Source organism: Paralichthys olivaceus, chromosome 5 (assembly GCF_024713975.1).
Source record: "Paralichthys olivaceus isolate ysfri-2021 chromosome 5, ASM2471397v2, whole genome shotgun sequence".
In the NCBI taxonomy this organism is placed as follows: domain Eukaryota; kingdom Metazoa; phylum Chordata; class Actinopteri; order Pleuronectiformes; family Paralichthyidae; genus Paralichthys; species Paralichthys olivaceus.
In genome coordinates, this window is record NC_091097.1 from 27,983,928 (window position 1) to 27,999,011 (window position 15,084).

The following is a 15,084-nucleotide window of genomic DNA, read 5'->3' on the forward strand; positions in this document are numbered from 1 at the left end:
CTGGTAGAGCAAGTTTGGAAATTCTGTTTGACAAGGTCTTCTTCTAAAATGAGATACAATACCTGTTTTTGCGCCATGGAGTGATATGATTCAGAGAAATGGTGTACCATCCCTCCAGTGAGGCTCAGACAATTGCAGTGTCACCACCAAGGGGGACGGACATTTCTCCTGACAGCACATGTTGGCCTATCACCTTACTTTGACACTCAGTAAACGCTAATTTTTCTTCACTAACTTGTTTCCGATCTGTCATTTCAAGGAGGTAAGACATTCAGAAGAGGTAACTATGTTGAGGGTCCTGGTTAATAGTTTTCTCACTACACGAAACAGCAATACTGCATTTGAGATAATGATCATAATATTCAGTTATTTAGAGTTGACTACGACGAGATTCAAACCCACACGTGCAGAGCACAATGGATTAGCAGTCCATCGCCTTGACCACTCGGCCACCTCGTCCTATTCAGAGCAAATTTATGTCCTGAAAGTCAAACTCTTCCTGTTTTTAAGAGAGTTGTTACAATGGTGACATGTGGCTGTGAACCCAAGTAAAAGAAAAAAAAACTATTGCTGAAAAAACATGATTCTAGCCCACGCGTGCAGAGCACAATGGATTAGCAGTTCATTCTTGGGGTACAATTTTGGGATTACAGGACTCTAGCTAATGTTTTCTGGTATTGTACATGTGTACATAGGCCACTGCACTTGCTTGTGTTTCTTGAAGATGTTTCACTTGTCATCCAAGAGGCTTCTTTAGTTCTAACAGACTTGTGGGAGGTTTTGGCTATTTTATCACTCTAGGATCTTCACCTATCCTCAGACTTGTTGTGTTAAACATGCAGGTTGTTTAACCTCACACCAACCAATGGGGTGTTGGAGCTCCTTGAGTACAGGTGTGAATAGCTGATGATACCTGTAAGCCTTTGACCCACCCTGCTATGGTGTGACGCATTAGGGTCACAAGCAATCTCAGGATAGGCAAAGGGCCACAGAGGTGAAATAGCTGAATTCTCCCACTACTATGTTAGAACCTAAAGGAGGATCTAGAAAGAGAAGTGACCTGTTTTCAAGAAACCAAAGCAAGCCTATGCACACTTGTGTGCAGGGGTTTGATACTGACATGTTTTACGTTGAGGTACAAGACAGTGGATGTCACCCACAAAGAGGAACTAACAGTTCAATAGTGGGGAATGTGGGCATCGATCCCACTACCTCTCACATGCAAAGCGAGCGCTCTACCATTTGAGCTAATTCCCCATGGCAAACAGGTCTTCTGTGGCACATCATTAACATCAAATTCCAACCTGTTCAGCATGTATGTGTTCTGTCCTAACATTGATCACATTCCCGAGAATAATGAATGAAGACGCTCATCACAGGACCTCAGAGGAGACTGGGCGACTAAGTGTTGTGCAGACATCTCTCCAGATGGGGAATTAGCTCAAATGGTAGAGCGCTCGCTTAGCATGCGAGAGGTAGTGGGATCGATGCCCACATTCTCCAGAGAGGGTTCAATATCTTAATTTTACTCTGGTAGAGCAAGTTTGGAAATTCCGTTTGACAAGGTCTTCTTCTAAAATGAGATACAGTACCTGTTTTTGCGCCATGGAGTGATATGATTCAGAGAAATGGTGTACCATCCCTCCAGTGAGGCTCAGACAATTGCAGTGTCACCACCAAGGGGGACGGACATTTCTCCTGACAGCACATGTTGGCCTATCACCTTACTTTGACACTCAGTAAACGCTAATTTTTCTTCACTAACTTGTTTCCGGTCTGTCATTTCAAGGAGGTAAGACATTCAGAAGAGGTAACTATGTTGAGGGTCCTGGTTAATAGTTTTCTCACTACACGAAACAGCAATACTGCATTTGAGATAATGATCATAATATTCAGTTATTTAGAGTTGACTACGACGAGGATGGGATTCGAACCCACGCGTGCAGAGCACAATGGATTAGCAGTCCATCGCCTTGACCACTCGGCCACCTCGTCCTATTCAGAGCAAATTTATGTCCTGAAAGTCAAACTCTTCCTGTTTTTAAGAGAGTTGTTACAATGGTGACATGTGGCTGTGAACCCAAGTAAAAGAAAAAAAACTATTGCTGAAAAAACATGATTCTAGCCCACGCGTGCAGAGCACAATGGATTAGCAGTTCATTCTTGGGGTACAATTTTGGGATTACAGGACTCTAGCTAATGTTTTCTGGTATTGTACATGTGTACATAGGCCACTGCACTTGCTTGTGTTTCTTGAAGATGTTTCACTTGTCATCCAAGAGGCTTCTTTAGTTCTAACAGACTTGTGGGAGGTTTTGGCTATTTTATCACTCTAGGATCTTCACCTATCCTCAGACTTGTTGTGTTAAACATGCAGGTTGTTTAACCTCACACCAACCAATGGGGTGTTGGAGCTCCTTGAGTACAGGTGTGAATAGCTGATGATACCTGTAAGCCTTTGACCCACCCTGCTATGGTGTGACGCATTAGGGTCACAAGCAATCTCAGGATAGGCAAAGGGCCACAGAGGTGAAATAGCTGAATTCTCCCACTACTATGTTAGAACCTAAAGGAGGATCTAGAAAGAGAAGTGACCTGTTTTCAAGAAACCAAAGCAAGCCTATGCACACTTGTGTGCAGGGGTTTGATACTGACATGTTTTACGTTGAGGTACAAGACAGTGGATGTCACCCACAAAGAGGAACTAACAGTTCAATAGTGGAGAATGTGGGCATCGATCCCACTACCTCTCACATGCAAAGCGAGCGCTCTTTGAGCTAATTCCCCATGGCAAACAGGTCTTCTGTGGCACATCATTAACATCAAATTCCAACCTGTTCAGCATGTATGTGTTCTGTCCTAACATTGATCACATTCCCGAGAATAATGAATGAAGACGCTCATCACAGGACCTCAGAGGAGACTGGGTGACTAAGTGTTGTGCAGACATCTCTCCAGATGGGGAATTAGCTCAAATGGTAGAGCGCTCGCTTAGCATGCGAGAGGTAGTGGGATCGATGCCCACATTCTCCAGAGAAGGTTCAATATCTAAATTTTACTCTGGTAGAGCAAGTTTGGAAATTCTGTTTGACAAGGTCTTCTTCTAAAATGAGATACAATACCTGTTTTTGCGCCATGGAGTGATATGATTCAGAGAAATGGTGTACCATCCCTCCAGTGAGGCTCAGACAATTGCAGTGTCACCACCAAGGGGGACGGACATTTCTCCTGACAGCACATGTTGGCCTATCACCTTACTTTGACACTCAGTAAACGCTAATTTTTCTTCACTAACTTGTTTCCGATCTGTCATTTCAAGGAGGTAAGACATTCAGAAGAGGTAACTATGTTGAGGGTCCTGGTTAATAGTTTTCTCACTACACGAAACAGCAATACTGCATTTGAGATAATGATCATAATATTCAGTTATTTAGAGTTGACTACGACGAGATTCAAACCCACACGTGCAGAGCACAATGGATTAGCAGTCCATCGCCTTGACCACTCGGCCACCTCGTCCTATTCAGAGCAAATTTATGTCCTGAAAGTCAAACTCTTCCTGTTTTTAAGAGAGTTGTTACAATGGTGACATGTGGCTGTGAACCCAAGTAAAAGAAAAAAAAACTATTGCTGAAAAAACATGATTCTAGCCCACGCGTGCAGAGCACAATGGATTAGCAGTTCATTCTTGGGGTACAATTTTGGGATTACAGGACTCTAGCTAATGTTTTCTGGTATTGTACATGTGTACATAGGCCACTGCACTTGCTTGTGTTTCTTGAAGATGTTTCACTTGTCATCCAAGAGGCTTCTTTAGTTCTAACAGACTTGTGGGAGGTTTTGGCTATTTTATCACTCTAGGATCTTCACCTATCCTCAGACTTGTTGTGTTAAACATGCAGGTTGTTTAACCTCACACCAACCAATGGGGTGTTGGAGCTCCTTGAGTACAGGTGTGAATAGCTGATGATACCTGTAAGCCTTTGACCCACCCTGCTATGGTGTGACGCATTAGGGTCACAAGCAATCTCAGGATAGGCAAAGGGCCACAGAGGTGAAATAGCTGAATTCTCCCACTACTATGTTAGAACCTAAAGGAGGATCTAGAAAGAGAAGTGACCTGTTTTCAAGAAACCAAAGCAAGCCTATGCACACTTGTGTGCAGGGGTTTGATACTGACATGTTTTACGGTGAGGTACAAGACAGTGGATGTCACCCACAAAGAGGAACTAACAGTTCAATAGTGGAGAATGTGGGCATCGATCCCACTACCTCTCACATGCAAAGCGAGCGCTCTACCATTTGAGCTAATTCCCCATGGCAAACAGGTCTTCTGTGGCACATCATTAACATCAAATTCCAACCTGTTCAGCATGTATGTGTTCTGTCCTAACATTGATCACATTCCCGAGAATAATGAATGAAGACGCTCATCACAGGACCTCAGAGGAGACTGGGCGACTAAGTGTTGTGCAGACATCTCTCCAGATGGGGAATTAGCTCAAATGGTAGAGCGCTCGCTTAGCATGCGAGAGGTAGTGGGATCGATGCCCACATTCTCCAGAGAGGGTTCAATATCTTAATTTTACTCTGGTAGAGCAAGTTTGGAAATTCCGTTTGACAAGGTCTTCTTCTAAAATGAGATACAGTACCTGTTTTTGCACCATGGAGTGATATGATTCAGAGAAATGGTGTACCATCCCTCCAGTGAGGCTCAGACAATTGCAGTGTCACCACCAAGGGGGACGGACATTTCTCCTGACAGCACATGTTGGCCTATCACCTTACTTTGACACTCAGTAAACGCTAATTTTTCTTCACTAACTTGTTTCCGGTCTGTCATTTCAAGGAGGTAAGACATTCAGAAGAGGTAACTATGTTGAGGGTCCTGGTTAATAGTTTTCTCACTACACGAAACAGCAATACTGCATTTGAGATAATGATCATAATATTCAGTTATTTAGAGTTGACTACGACGAGGATGGGATTCGAACCCACGCGTGCAGAGCACAATGGATTAGCAGTCCATCGCCTTGACCACTCGGCCACCTCGTCCTATTCAGAGCAAATTTATGTCCTGAAAGTCAAACTCTTCCTGTTTTTAAGAGAGTTGTTACAATGGTGACATGTGGCTGTGAACCCAAGTAAAAGAAAAAAAACTATTGCTGAAAAAACATGATTCTAGCCCACGCGTGCAGAGCACAATGGATTAGCAGTTCATTCTTGGGGTACAATTTTGGGATTACAGGACTCTAGCTAATGTTTTCTGGTATTGTACATGTGTACATAGGCCACTGCACTTGCTTGTGTTTCTTGAAGATGTTTCACTTGTCATCCAAGAGGCTTCTTTAGTTCTAACAGACTTGTGGGAGGTTTTGGCTATTTTATCACTCTAGGATCTTCACCTATCCTCAGACTTGTTGTGTTAAACATGCAGGTTGTTTAACCTCACACCAACCAATGGGGTGTTGGAGCTCCTTGAGTACAGGTGTGAATAGCTGATGATACCTGTAAGCCTTTGACCCACCCTGCTATGGTGTGACGCATTAGGGTCACAAGCAATCTCAGGATAGGCAAAGGGCCACAGAGGTGAAATAGCTGAATTCTCCCACTACTATGTTAGAACCTAAAGGAGGATCTAGAAAGAGAAGTGACCTGTTTTCAAGAAACCAAAGCAAGCCTATGCACACTTGTGTGCAGGGGTTTGATACTGACATGTTTTACGTTGAGGTACAAGACAGTGGATGTCACCCACAAAGAGGAACTAACAGTTCAATAGTGGAGAATGTGGGCATCGATCCCACTACCTCTCACATGCGAAGCGAGCACTCTACCATTTGAGCTAATTCCCCTTGGCAAACAGGTCTTCTGTGGCACATCATCAACATCAAATTCCAACCTGTTCAGCATGTATGTGTTCTGTCCTAACATTGATCACATTCCCGAGAATAATGAATGAAGACGCTCATCACAGGACCTCAGAGGAGACTGGGCGACTAAGTGTTGTGCAGACATCTCTCCAGATGGGGAATTAGCTCAAATGGTAGAGCGCTCGCTTAGCATGCGAGAGGTAGTGGGATCGATGCCCACATTCTCCAGAGAGGGTTCAATATCTTAATTTTACTCTGGTAGAGCAAGTTTGGAAATTCTGTTTGACAAGGTCTTCTTCTAAAATGAGATACAATACCTGTTTTTACGCCATGGAGTGATATGATTCAGAGAAATGGTGTACCATCCCTCCAGTGAGGCTCAGACAATTGCAGTGTCACCACCAAGGGGGACGGACATTTCTCCTGACAGCACATGTTGGCCTATCACCTTACTTTGACACTCAGTAAACGCTAATTTTTCTTCACTAACTTGTTTCCGGTCTGTCATTTCAAGGAGGTAAGACATTCAGAAGAGGTAACTATGTTGAGGGTCCTGGTTAATAGTTTTCTCACTACACGAAACAGCAATACTGCATTTGAGATAATGATCATAATATTCAGTTATTTAGAGTTGACTACGGCGAGATTCAAACCCACACGTGCAGAGCACAATGGATTAGCAGTCCATCGCCTTGACCACTCGGCCACCTCGTCCTATTCAGAGCAAATTTATGTCCTGAAAGTCAAACTCTTCCTGTTTTTAAGAGAGTTGTTACAATGGTGACATGTGGCTGTGAACCCAAGTAAAAGAAAAAAAACTATTGCTGAAAAACATGATTCTAGCCCACGCGTGCAGAGCACAATGGATTAGCAGTTCATTCTTGGGGTACAATTTTGGGATTACAGGACTCTAGCTAATGTTTTCTGGTATTGTACATGTGTACATAGGCCACTGCACTTGCTTGTGTTTCTTGAAGATGTTTCACTTGTCATCCAAGAGGCTTCTTTAGTTCTAACAGACTTGTGGGAGGTTTTGGCTATTTTATCACTCTAGGATCTTCACCTATCCTCAGACTTGTTGTGTTAAACATGCAGGTTGTTTAACCTCACACCAACCAATGGGGTGTTGGAGCTCCTTGAGTACAGGTGTGAATAGCTGATGATACCTGTAAGCCTTTGACCCACCCTGCTATGGTGTGACGCATTAGGGTCACAAGCAATCTCAGGATAGGCAAAGGGCCACAGAGGTGAAATAGCTGAATTCTCCCACTACTATGTTAGAACCTAAAGGAGGATCTAGAAAGAGAAGTGACCTGTTTTCAAGAAACCAAAGCAAGCCTATGCACACTTGTGTGCAGGGGTTTGATACTGACATGTTTTACGTTGAGGTACAAGACAGTGGATGTCACCCACAAAGAGGAACTAACAGTTCAATAGTGGAGAATGTGGGCATCGATCCCACTACCTCTCACATGCGAAGCGAGCACTCTACCATTTGAGCTAATTCCCCTTGGCAAACAGGTCTTCTGTGGCACATCATCAACATCAAATTCCAACCTGTTCAGCATGTATGTGTTCTGTCCTAACATTGATCACATTCCCGAGAATAATGAATGAAGACGCTCATCACAGGACCTCAGAGGAGACTGGGCGACTAAGTGTTGTGCAGACATCTCTCCAGATGGGGAATTAGCTCAAATGGTAGAGCGCTCGCTTAGCATGCGAGAGGTAGTGGGATCGATGCCCACATTCTCCAGAGAGGGTTCAATATCTTAATTTTACTCTGGTAGAGCAAGTTTGGAAATTCCGTTTGACAAGGTCTTCTTCTAAAATGAGATACAGTACCTGTTTTTGCACCATGGAGTGATATGATTCAGAGAAATGGTGTACCATCCCTCCAGTGAAGCTCAGACAATTGCAGTGTCACCACCAAGGGGGACGGACATTTCTCCTGACAGCACATGTTGGCCTATCACCTTACTTTGACACTCAGTAAATGCAAATTTTTCTTCACTAACTTGTTTCCGGTCTGTCATTTCAAGGAGGTAAGACATTCAGAAGAGGTAACTATGTTGAGGGTCCTGGTTAATAGTTTTCTCACTACACGAAACAGCAATACTGCATTTGAGATAATGATCATAATATTCAGTTATTTAGAGTTGACTACGACGAGATTCGAACCCACGCGTGCAGAGCACAATGGATTAGCAGTCCATCGCCTTGACCACTCGGCCACCTCGTCCTATTCAGAGCAAATTTATGTCCTGAAAGTCAAACTCTTCCTGTTTTTAAGAGAGTTGTTACAATGGTGACATGTGGCTGTGAACCCAAGTAAAAGAAAAAAAACTATTGCTGAAAAAACATGATTCTAGCCCACGCGTGCAGAGCACAATGGATTAGCAGTTCATTCTTGGGGTACAATTTTGGGATTACAGGACTCTAGCTAATGTTTTCTGGTATTGTACATGTGTACATAGGCCACTGCACTTGCTTGTGTTTCTTGAAGATGTTTCACTTGTCATCCAAGAGGCTTCTTTAGTTCTAAAAGACTTGTGGGAGGTTTTGGCTATTTTATCACTCTAGGATCTTCACCTATCCTCAGACTTGTTGTGTTAAACATGCAGGTTGTTTAACCTCACACCAACCAATGGGGTGTTGGAGCTCCTTGAGTACAGGTGTGAATAGCTGATGATACCTGTAAGCCTTTGACCCACCCTGCTATGGTGTGACGCATTAGGGTCACAAGCAATCTCAGGATAGGCAAAGGGCCACAGAGGTGAAATAGCTGAATTCTCCCACTACTATGTTAGAACCTAAAGGAGGATCTAGAAAGAGAAGTGACCTGTTTTCAAGAAACCAAAGCAAGCCTATGCACACTTGTGTGCAGGGGTTTGATACTGACATGTTTTACGTTGAGGTACAAGACAGTGGATGTCACCCACAAAGAGGAACTAACAGTTCAATAGTGGAGAATGTGGGCATCGATCCCACTACCTCTCACATGCAAAGCGAGCACTCTACCATTTGAGCTAATTCCCCATGGCAAACAGGTCTTCTGTGGCACATCATTAACATCAAATTCCAACCTGTTCAGCATGTATGTGTTCTGTCCTAACATTGATCACATTCCCGAGAATAATGAATGAAGACGCTCATCACAGGACCTCAGAGGAGACTGGGCGACTAAGTGTTGTGCAGACATCTCTCCAGATGGGGAATTAGCTCAAATGGTAGAGCGCTCGCTTAGCATGCGAGAGGTAGTGGGATCGATGCCCACATTCTCCAGAGAGGGTTCAATATCTTAATTTTACTCTGGTAGAGCAAGTTTGGAAATTCTGTTTGACAAGGTCTTCTTCTAAAATGAGATACAATACCTGTTTTTGCGCCATGGAGTGATATGATTCAGAGAAATGGTGTACCATCCCTCCAGTGAGGCTCAGACAATTGCAGTGTCACCACCAAGGGGGACGGACATTTCTCCTGACAGCACATGTTGGCCTATCACCTTACTTTGACACTCAGTAAACGCTAATTTTTCTTCACTAACTTGTTTCCGGTCTGTCATTTCAAGGAGGTAAGACATTCAGAAGAGGTAACTATGTTGAGGGTCCTGGTTAATAGTTTTCTCACTACACGAAACAGCAATACTGCATTGGAGATAATGATCATAATATTCAGTTATTTAGAGTTGACTACGACGAGATTCGAACCCACACGTGCAGAGCACAATGGATTAGCAGTCCATCGCCTTGACCACTCGGCCACCTCGTCCTATTCAGAGCAAATTTATGTCCTGAAAGTCAAACTCTTCCTGTTTTTAAGAGAGTTGTTACAATGGTGACATGTGGCTGTGAACCCAAGTAAAAGAAAAAAAACTATTGCTGAAAAAACATGATTCTAGCCCACGCGTGCAGAGCACAATGGATTAGCAGTTCATTCTTGGGGTACAATTTTGGGATTACAGGACTCTAGCTAATGTTTTCTGGTATTGTACATGTGTACATAGGCCACTGCACTTGCTTGTGTTTCTTGAAGATGTTTCACTTGTCATCCAAGAGGCTTCTTTAGTTCTAACAGACTTGTGGGAGGTTTTGGCTATTTTATCACTCTAGGATCTTCACCTATCCTCAGACTTGTTGTGTTAAACATGCAGGTTGTTTAACCTCACACCAACCAATGGGGTGTTGGAGCTCCTTGAGTACAGGTGTGAATAGCTGATGATACCTGTAAGCCTTTGACCCACCCTGCTATGGTGTGACGCATTAGGGTCACAAGCAATCTCAGGATAGGCAAAGGGCCACAGAGGTGAAATAGCTGAATTCTCCCACTACTATGTTAGAACCTAAAGGAGGATCTAGAAAGAGAAGTGACCTGTTTTCAAGAAACCAAAGCAAGCCTATGCACACTTGTGTGCAGGGGTTTGATACTGACATGTTTTACGTTGAGGTACAAGACAGTGGATGTCACCCACAAAGAGGAACTAACAGTTCAATAGTGGAGAATGTGGGCATCGATCCCACTACCTCTCACATGCGAAGCGAGCACTCTACCATTTGAGCTAATTCCCCTTGGCAAACAGGTCTTCTGTGGCACATCATCAACATCAAATTCCAACCTGTTCAGCATGTATGTGTTCTGTCCTAACATTGATCACATTCCCGAGAATAATGAATGAAGACGCTCATCACAGGACCTCAGAGGAGACTGGGCGACTAAGTGTTGTGCAGACATCTCTCCAGATGGGGAATTAGCTCAAATGGTAGAGCGCTCGCTTAGCATGCGAGAGGTAGTGGGATCGATGCCCACATTCTCCAGAGAAGGTTCATTATCTTAATTTTACTCTGGTAGAGCAAGTTTGGAAATTCTGTTTGACAAGGTCTTCTTCTAAAATGAGATACAATACCTGTTTTTGCGCCATGGAGTGATATGATTCAGAGAAATGGTGTACCATCCCTCCAGTGAGGCTCAGACAATTGCAGTGTCACCACCAAGGGGGACGGACATTTCTCCTGACAGCACATGTTGGCCTATCACCTTACTTTGACACTCAGTAAACGCTAATTTTTCTTCACTAACTTGTTTCCGATCTGTCATTTCAAGGAGGTAAGACATTCAGAAGAGGTAACTATGTTGAGGGTCCTGGTTAATAGTTTTCTCACTACACGAAACAGCAATAGTGCATTTGAGATAATGATCATAATATTCAGTTATTTAGAGTTGACTACGACAAGGATGGGATTCGAACCCACGCGTGCAGAGCACAATGGATTAGCAGTCCATCGCCTTGACCACTCGGCCACCTCGTCCTATTCAGAGCAAATTTATGTCCTGAAAGTCAAACTCTTCCTGTTTTTAAGAGAGTTGGTACAATGGTGACATGTGGCTGTGAACCCAAGTAAAAGAAAAAAAACTATTGCTGAAAAACATGATTCTAGCCCACGCGTGCAGAGCACAATGGATTAGCAGTTCATTCTTGGGGTACAATTTTGGGATTACAGGACTCTAGCTAATGTTTTCTGGTATTGTACATGTGTACATAGGCCACTGCACTTGCTTGTGTTTCTTGAAGATGTTTCACTTGTCATCCAAGAGGCTTCTTTAGTTCTAACAGACTTGTGGGAGGTTTTGGCTATTTTATCACTCTAGGATCTTCACCTATCCTCAGACTTGTTGTGTTAAACATGCAGGTTGTTTAACCTCACACCAACCAATGGGGTGTTGGAGCTCCTTGAGTACAGGTGTGAATAGCTGATGATACCTGTAAGCCTTTGACCCACCCTGCTATGGTGTGACGCATTAGGGTCACAAGCAATCTCAGGATAGGCAAAGGGCCACAGAGGTGAAATAGCTGAATTCTCCCACTACTATGTTAGAACCTAAAGGAGGATCTAGAAAGAGAAGTGACCTGTTTTCAAGAAACCAAAGCAAGCCTATGCACACTTGTGTGCAGGGGTTTGATACTGACATGTTTTACGTTGAGGTACAAGACAGTGGATGTCACCCACAAAGAGGAACTAACAGTTCAATAGTGGAGAATGTGGGCATCGATCCCACTACCTCTCACATGCGAAGCGAGCACTCTACCATTTGAGCTAATTCCCCTTGGCAAACAGGTCTTCTGTGGCACATCATCAACATCAAATTCCAACCTGTTCAGCATGTATGTGTTCTGTCCTAACATTGATCACATTCCCGAGAATAATGAATGAAGACGCTCATCACAGGACCTCAGAGGAGACTGGGCGACTAAGTGTTGTGCAGACATCTCTCCAGATGGGGAATTAGCTCAAATGGTAGAGCGCTCGCTTAGCATGCGAGAGGTAGTGGGATCGATGCCCACATTCTCCAGAGAGGGTTCAATATCTTAATTTTACTCTGGTAGAGCAAGTTTGGAAATTCTGTTTGACAAGGTCTTCTTCTAAAATGAGATACAATACCTGTTTTTGCTACATGGAGTGATATGATTCAGAGAAATGGTGTACCATCCCTCCAGTGAGGCTCAGACAATTGCAGTGTCACCACCAAGGGGGACGGACATTTCTCCTGACAGCACATGTTGGCCTATCACCTTACTTTGACACTCAGTAAACGCAAATTTTTCTTCACTAACTTGTTTCCGATCTGTCATTTCAAGGAGGTAAGACATTCAGAAGAGGTAACTATGTTGAGGGTCCTGGTTAATAGTTTTCTCACTACACGAAACAGCAATACTGCATTTGAGATAATGATCATAATATTCAGTTATTTAGAGTTGACTACGACGAGATTCGAACCCACACGTGCAGAGCACAATGGATTAGCAGTCCATCGCCTTGACCACTCGGCCACCTCGTCCTATTCAGGGCAAATTTATGTCCTGAAAGTCAAACTCTTCCTGTTTTTAAGAGAGTTGTTACAATGGTGACATGTGGCTGTGAACCCAAGTAAAAGAAAAAAAACTATTGCTGAAAAACATGATTCTAGCCCACGCGTGCAGAGCACAATGGATTAGCAGTTCATTCTTGGGGTACAATTTTGGGATTACAGGACTCTAGCTAATGTTTTCTGGTAATGTACATGTGTACATAGGCCACTGCACTTGCTTGTGTTTCTTGAAGATGTTTCACTTGTCATCCAAGAGGCTTCTTTAGTTCTAACAGACTTGTGGGAGGTTTTGGCTATTTTATCACTCTAGGATCTTCACCTATCCTCAGACTTGTTGTGTTAAACATGCAGGTTGTTTAACCTCACACCAACCAATGGGGTGTTGGAGCTCCTTGAGTACAGGTGTGAATAGCTGATGATACCTGTAAGCCTTTGACCCACCCTGCTATGGTGTGACGCATTAGGGTCACAAGCAATCTCAGGATAGGCAAAGGGCCACAGAGGTGAAATAGCTGAATTCTCCCACTACTATGTTAGAACCTAAAGGAGGATCTAGAAAGAGAAGTGACCTGTTTTCAAGAAACCAAAGCAAGCCTATGCACACTTGTGTGCAGGGGTTTGATACTGACATGTTTTACGTTGAGGTACAAGACAGTGGATGTCACCCACAAAGAGGAACTAACAGTTCAATAGTGGAGAATGTGGGCATCGATCCCACTACCTCTCACATGCAAAGCGAGCACTCTACCATTTGAGCTAATTCCCCATGGCAAACAGGTCTTCTGTGGCACATCATTAACATCAAATTCCAACCTGTTCAGCATGTATGTGTTCTGTCCTAACATTGATCACATTCCCGAGAATAATGAATGAAGACGCTCATCACAGGACCTCAGAGGAGACTGGGCGACTAAGTGTTGTGCAGACATCTCTCCAGATGGGGAATTAGCTCAAATGGTAGAGCGCTCGCTTAGCATGCGAGAGGTAGTGGGATCGATGCCCACATTCTCCAGAGAGGGTTCAATATCTTAATTTTACTCTGGTAGAGCAAGTTTGGAAATTCTGTTTGACAAGGTCTTCTTCTAAAATGAGATACAATACCTGTTTTTGCGCCATGGAGTGATATGATTCAGAGAAATGGTGTACCATCCCTCCAGTGAGGCTCAGACAATTGCAGTGTCACCACCAAGGGGGACGGACATTTCTCCTGACAGCACATGTTGGCCTATCACCTTACTTTGACACTCAGTAAACGCTAATTTTTCTTCACTAACTTGTTTCCGGTCTGTCATTTCAAGGAGGTAAGACATTCAGAAGAGGTAACTATGTTGAGGGTCCTGGTTAATAGTTTTCTCACTACACGAAACAGCAATACTGCATTGGAGATAATGATCATAATATTCAGTTATTTAGAGTTGACTACGACGAGATTCGAACCCACACGTGCAGAGCACAATGGATTAGCAGTCCATCGCCTTGACCACTCGGCCACCTCGTCCTATTCAGAGCAAATTTATGTCCTGAAAGTCAAACTCTTCCTGTTTTTAAGAGAGTTGTTACAATGGTGACATGTGGCTGTGAACCCAAGTAAAAGAAAAAAAACTATTGCTGAAAAAACATGATTCTAGCCCACGCGTGCAGAGCACAATGGATTAGCAGTTCATTCTTGGGGTACAATTTTGGGATTACAGGACTCTAGCTAATGTTTTCTGGTATTGTACATGTGTACATAGGCCACTGCACTTGCTTGTGTTTCTTGAAGATGTTTCACTTGTCATCCAAGAGGCTTCTTTAGTTCTAACAGACTTGTGGGAGGTTTTGGCTATTTTATCACTCTAGGATCTTCACCTATCCTCAGACTTGTTGTGTTAAACATGCAGGTTGTTTAACCTCACACCAACCAATGGGGTGTTGGAGCTCCTTGAGTACAGGTGTGAATAGCTGATGATACCTGTAAGCCTTTGACCCACCCTGCTATGGTGTGACGCATTAGGGTCACAAGCAATCTCAGGATAGGCAAAGGGCCACAGAGGTGAAATAGCTGAATTCTCCCACTACTATGTTAGAACCTAAAGGAGGATCTAGAAAGAGAAGTGACCTGTTTTCAAGAAACCAAAGCAAGCCTATGCACACTTGTGTGCAGGGGTTTGATACTGACATGTTTTACGTTGAGGTACAAGACAGTGGATGTCACCCACAAAGAGGAACTAACAGTTCAATAGTGGAGAATGTGGGCATCGATCCCACTACCTCTCACATGCGAAGCGAGCACTCTACCATTTGAGCTAATTCCCCTTGGCAAACAGGTCTTCTGTGGCACATCATCAACATCAAATTCCAACCTGTTCAG

General features: G+C 43.6%; 1 protein-coding gene and 17 non-coding genes across 18 annotated transcripts in view; 10 read left to right on the top strand and 8 right to left on the bottom strand.

The window, feature by feature from the left end:
- LOC109642464 (G2/M phase-specific E3 ubiquitin-protein ligase) overlaps nt 1-15,084 on the top strand; it is a 333,983-nt gene that overhangs the window by 191,264 nt on the left and 127,635 nt on the right. The window lies entirely within an intron of this gene.
- On the bottom strand, nt 1,185-1,257 carry trnaa-ugc (transfer RNA alanine (anticodon UGC)). Its single transcript has one exon. It is a non-coding gene; the product is annotated as a tRNA-Ala (tRNA).
- On the top strand, nt 1,431-1,503 carry trnaa-agc (transfer RNA alanine (anticodon AGC)). The gene has a single exon. It is a non-coding gene; the product is annotated as a tRNA-Ala (tRNA).
- On the bottom strand, nt 1,914-1,995 carry trnas-gcu (transfer RNA serine (anticodon GCU)). Its single transcript has one exon. It is a non-coding gene; the product is annotated as a tRNA-Ser (tRNA).
- Nucleotides 2,961-3,033, top strand: trnaa-agc (transfer RNA alanine (anticodon AGC)). The gene has a single exon. It is a non-coding gene; the product is annotated as a tRNA-Ala (tRNA).
- Nucleotides 4,491-4,563, top strand: trnaa-agc (transfer RNA alanine (anticodon AGC)). The gene has a single exon. It is a non-coding gene; the product is annotated as a tRNA-Ala (tRNA).
- On the bottom strand, nt 4,974-5,055 carry trnas-gcu (transfer RNA serine (anticodon GCU)). The gene has a single exon. It is a non-coding gene; the product is annotated as a tRNA-Ser (tRNA).
- On the top strand, nt 6,026-6,098 carry trnaa-agc (transfer RNA alanine (anticodon AGC)). Its single transcript has one exon. It is a non-coding gene; the product is annotated as a tRNA-Ala (tRNA).
- On the top strand, nt 7,554-7,626 carry trnaa-agc (transfer RNA alanine (anticodon AGC)). Its single transcript has one exon. It is a non-coding gene; the product is annotated as a tRNA-Ala (tRNA).
- Nucleotides 8,031-8,112, bottom strand: trnas-gcu (transfer RNA serine (anticodon GCU)). Its single transcript has one exon. It is a non-coding gene; the product is annotated as a tRNA-Ser (tRNA).
- Nucleotides 9,083-9,155, top strand: trnaa-agc (transfer RNA alanine (anticodon AGC)). The gene has a single exon. It is a non-coding gene; the product is annotated as a tRNA-Ala (tRNA).
- trnas-gcu (transfer RNA serine (anticodon GCU)) lies at nt 9,560-9,641 on the bottom strand. Its single transcript has one exon. It is a non-coding gene; the product is annotated as a tRNA-Ser (tRNA).
- Nucleotides 10,612-10,684, top strand: trnaa-agc (transfer RNA alanine (anticodon AGC)). The gene has a single exon. It is a non-coding gene; the product is annotated as a tRNA-Ala (tRNA).
- On the bottom strand, nt 11,095-11,176 carry trnas-gcu (transfer RNA serine (anticodon GCU)). The gene has a single exon. It is a non-coding gene; the product is annotated as a tRNA-Ser (tRNA).
- Nucleotides 12,146-12,218, top strand: trnaa-agc (transfer RNA alanine (anticodon AGC)). The gene has a single exon. It is a non-coding gene; the product is annotated as a tRNA-Ala (tRNA).
- On the bottom strand, nt 12,623-12,704 carry trnas-gcu (transfer RNA serine (anticodon GCU)). Its single transcript has one exon. It is a non-coding gene; the product is annotated as a tRNA-Ser (tRNA).
- On the top strand, nt 13,674-13,746 carry trnaa-agc (transfer RNA alanine (anticodon AGC)). Its single transcript has one exon. It is a non-coding gene; the product is annotated as a tRNA-Ala (tRNA).
- Nucleotides 14,151-14,232, bottom strand: trnas-gcu (transfer RNA serine (anticodon GCU)). Its single transcript has one exon. It is a non-coding gene; the product is annotated as a tRNA-Ser (tRNA).